This window comes from Lutra lutra, chromosome 9, assembly GCF_902655055.1.
Source record: "Lutra lutra chromosome 9, mLutLut1.2, whole genome shotgun sequence".
Taxonomy (NCBI): domain Eukaryota; kingdom Metazoa; phylum Chordata; class Mammalia; order Carnivora; family Mustelidae; genus Lutra; species Lutra lutra.
In genome coordinates, this window is record NC_062286.1 from 9,182,621 (window position 1) to 9,187,469 (window position 4,849).

At 43.1% G+C, this 4,849-nt stretch overlaps 1 pseudogene; it reads left to right on the forward strand.

Annotated features, from left to right (window-relative positions):
* The first annotated feature begins 3,475 nt into the window (after positions 1-3,475).
* LOC125110166 (uncharacterized) lies at positions 3,476-3,596 on the forward strand (annotated as a pseudogene).
* Positions 3,597-4,849: the final 1,253 nt, after the last annotated feature.

Here is a 4,849-nt window from a genome sequence, read left to right on the forward strand (position 1 = left end):
TAATTTCCAGGCAAATACTTGAGAGATGCCATCAGTCATTCATACAGAAACCATGTGGAGTCAATATAAAGAACTCCCATTCTATTTTTTAGATGAGAATTGAATTCAGAGAAGCTAAGGCCTTCCTCAGTGACTCATATCTAATCAATGGCAGAGCCAGATTTCAAATCCTGATTCTAGAGCATTGGGCACCTACTGTACACAGGCATGCTGTGACACCTAGAGAGATGGATCCCTGCTCTCAAGAGCTACAGGCAGGCAGCTGACAAGAGGGGAACAGGGGCTCCTTCTGTGCCTCCAGATGATTCTGCTCCCACGAAATTTTACCTAGATGTGCCCAACAAATACACTCCTCAGAGAGAGACCCATTAGCTCCTGGGCATAATATTTTTTTTTTCCCTAAAGATCTTATTTATCTCTTTGACAGAGAGAGAGGGACAGCGAACAAAGGAACACAAACAGGAGGAGTGGGAGAGTGAGAAGCAGGCCTCCGACTGAGCACAGGGAGCCCAACACATAGCTTGATCCCAGGACCTTGGGATCATGACCTGAGCCAAAGGCAGAAGCTTAATGACTGAGCCACCCAGGCAGCCCAGATCCTGAGAATAATTTTTTTTTAAATTTTACCTGTTGCTGTTTGTTTGTTTGTTTGTTTTATTGTGTTATGTTAGTCAGCATAAAATACATCATTAGTTTTGATAGTGTTCCAAGAGTCACTGTTTATATACAATACCCGATGCTCCATGCAATACATGCCCTCCTTAATACCCACCACCAGGCTCACCCAACCCTCCACCTCCCTCCCCTCCAAAACCTTCAGTTTGTTTCTGGGAGTCCACAGTGTCTCATGATTCGTCTCCCCCTCAGATTTCGCCCAATTCACTGTTTCTTTCCTTCTCCTAATGTCTTCCATGTTATTCCTTATGTGCCCTAAGTAAGTGAAACCGTTTGATAATTGACTCTCTCTCCTTGACTTATTTCACTCAGCATAATCTCCTTCAGTCCCGTCCATGTTGATGCAAAAGTTGCGTATTCATCCTTTCTAATGGCTGAGTAACGTTCCATTCCACATATGGACCACGTCATCTTTATCCATTCGTCTGTTGAAGGGCATCTGGGCTCTTTCCACTGTTTGGCTATTGTGGACACTGCTGCTATAAACATTGGGGTACTTACGGCCCTTCTTTTCACTACATCTCTTTCTTTGGGGTAAATACCCAGTAGGGCAATTGCCGGGTCATAGGGTAGCTCTATTTTTAATTTTTTGAGGAACCTCCACACTGTTTTCCAAAGTAGCTGTACCAACTTGCATTCTCACCAACAGTGTAAGAGGGGTCCCCTTTCTCCACAACATTTGTTGCTTCCTGTCTTGTTGATCTTTGCAATTCCTGGGCATAATTTAAAAAAGCATGGAGGAAAACATGGAGACTCAGAAGAAACTAAACAATAAATAAAAATAAAAACCGGAAAATACATCTGCAAACTCCACGGTGTCAGGAAGAGATCTGAAAGAGATTGGTCCTCCAACTCAGGCTCTTTCTCTATTTAGTGGCTAGAACATTCTTTCTCCTCCTCTTTCATTTTTCACCAGACTTTATCCAAAAGGGGCTTGTATGGTCTTGCCCCTTCTCCCTGGCCAGATAAATAATGCCAGTGGAGGGGCACCTGGGTGGTTCAGTCAGTTGAGCCTCGGCCTTTGGATCAGGTCATAGTCCAGAGTCCTGCGATCCGGGGCTGCATCAGGCTCCTTGCTCAACGAAAAGCTGCTTCTTTCTCCCTTTCTCTCTGTTCATCCCCCACCCCACTCATGCTCCTTCACTCTCACCAGGCTGCCCAGCTGTTCCAGGCTCCCATCTCCACTGCTTTGGGCTCCAGCTGACCAAAGAAGATCTTGAACGAAAGATGGCAATGCTAGAGGAAGGGAAAACAAGTGGTTTTCCCTCTCCCTCTTCTCTCCAGCCTCAGAGCGATGACTTGCCAGCCTAGCTGGTAACCAGCCCCTGACCTTGGGGAGCACATCTCCATTCCGCTGCTGTCCAGTTTGGGATGGCTTCCCTCCTTTTGTTAATCTCTGGGTTGCTTTGTTCTACTTGTAATTTATTCTAGTTGGCTTTGCCTATCTTTCGTCACCAGTGTACTTAATTCCCTGGATTAACTCCCTCCTGCTTTTTTTTTTTTTTTAAAGATTTTATTTATTTATTTGACAAAGAGAGATCACAAGCAGGCAGAGAGGCAAGTAGAGAGAGAGGAGGAAGCAGGCTCCCTGCTGAGCAGAGAGCCCGATGTGGGGCTCGATCCCAGGACCCTGAGATCATGACCTGAGCCGAAGGCAGCGGCTTAACCCACTGAGCCACCCAGGCACCCCATGAATTTTTTCTTTTAACAATGAATCAGATATTGAGAATATCTTGAGACTCATCTCAGAACATCTTCCTAATTATTATTCTTATATATTCTTATTTCCGTATATGAGAGAAAGAGGTAAATACTATTCTCTGTCTTTAGAGTTAGAAAATTGGATATGTGGAAAAGACGGACTTATCAGAGGTTCTGTAATCTTGCCAAATTGCTGAAATGGATTGCAACGTACAGAAGTCACTGGTCTCTGAATAATACTCTTTCTGAAGCCCCATGACCTTACCAGCATATTTAATCTCAACATTGTGCCTTGAATTACATTAAGAGATCACTAACAGAGGCACCTGGGTGGCTCAGTGGGTTAAAGCCTCTGCTTTTGGCTCAGGTCATGATCTCAGGGTCCTGGGATCAAGCCCTGCATTGGGCTCTCTGCTCAGCGGGGAGCCTGCTTCCTCCTCTCTCTGCCTGCCTCTCCGCATACTTGTGATCTCTGCCTGTCAAGGAAATAAATAAAATCTTAAAAAAAAAAAAAAAAGATCACTAACAGTCTTCTTAAAGAGCAGTCTGTGGACACAAATGCAGTAGACGATGAACTATAGTCCAGGTCTCTGGTGTGGTCGATGTTAGAGGTTTGCTGGTCTTAGCGACAGGAAGATTCACCTAGTATCTCCCAGGTAAGTAAGCTCAGAATTAGGTCATATTATTTTTGACACACGGGACCTTGGATTATAACTCCTTCTTAAACAAATGAACTCTCCTACTCTCAGGTGCTTTTCTTTTCTTTTCTTTTAAGATTTTATTTATTTATTTGACAGAGATCACAAGTAGGCAAAGAAAAAGGAGGAAGCAGGCTCCCTGCTGAGCAGAGAGGCCGATGCGGGGCTCAATCCCAGGGCCCTGGGATCATGATTGCGGGGCTCAATCCCAGGGCCCTGGGATCATGACTTGAGCCAAAGGCAGAGGCTTTAACCCACTGAGCCACCCAGGCACCCCAACTCCCTCCTGCTTTGAAGGCTTGAAGTGGCTTCTGCTTTTCTTGAATGACACACAGCATACTTGCAATGGATGGAAAGCCATGTCCTCAAAAATGTGCTGCCTTAAAAACAATACAAGACAAGTGCTTGGTGCAGGGGCACATACACTGAAATTGGAACGATTCAGGGAATCTTCTCAGGGAAGATGAGCACAAACCCCCACACAAGGACGACACGTAAATTTATGAGGCATTCCGTATATTTTTATTTTTATTTTATTTTTTTAAAGATTTTATTTATTTATTTCATAGACATAGATCACAAGTAAACAGAGAGGCAGGCAGAGAGAGGAAGGGAAGCAGGCTCTCCACTGAGCAGAGAGCCCTATGCGGGGCTCGATCCCAGGACCCTGAGATCATGACCTGAGCTGAAGGCAGAGGCTTAACCCACTGAGCCACCCAGGTGCCGCCTGTATTTTTTTTTAAATGAAAAAAATATATAAGACTTAAATTTTGAAGCCCCCACCTTAAAGATGAGTTCCCTTATGGATCTATAATTTTATAATAAAAAAATTCATTTCGGTAGACATTGAAGTGTTTATGGTCAGAAAAGCAATTTTGAAAGAATAATCATCAGTTTCTTTAAAAGTTTTTATAATGAAGTAAGACACAGTATATTCCACAGATTTTCTAAAAGGTTCATCAATATTTAATTTTCTTCTAAAAGCCACATTAGGATTAACATTACAAAGAAAACAGGCTTTTGTTCCAAGAAAGAAAAAATGTATCTCTGTGATGTGGCTCTTTTATCTGATATCTCTGTTAGCATAATATGGTGGAGGGGAGTATATTTATAATAACAACAGATTCGTTTTCTGAATTTCTGCCCCTTGCTACTTTTACAAACTAAGCATCATTTTACCAGCAGGAAGACACAGTACATAAAACTTGCAACAGCAGGATGTGTTCCCTAATGTTTGGCTAATCTTTGGGTGATCTCAAGGGAAGGTAATGGAAAAATTTTAATAGTTAGCAGGGGTTATGTGAACTTCTCTTTCTGTTACCTGGGTCAGCCAATGCTGACCAACGTGAGATGTTAGGGAACAAGAACCCAATGAATATGTCCAGAATCTCTTCCCTGCTCTATTCAGAGCCAATTTGTAGCTAGTTCCTAAGTGCTAAGCTTTAGTAGATATACTCTTAATAATTAATCCTTTCCTTAAAGTGCTTTGATTTTTCTGATTCATATCAAGCTGAGTGTATATTTGGCAACTCTAAGCCAACTGAGCCAAAACATGATTGTGTTATATTTCTGTCCCTGGGAGATTCTAGTGGAAGAAGCTGGAAAGGTGTGCTCTCCTAACCCTTGAAGAGAAGCTTGGCATTATTCACCTCACCAGAAGGGGCACATTTAGCCCAAATTAGAATATTCGTGCATGCTGGTCAACGTGTGTGTGGTTCTACACGTGTGTGCCTTTGCTCATGCTCTTGCCTTCCTCACTTTACCTAGCAACTCCA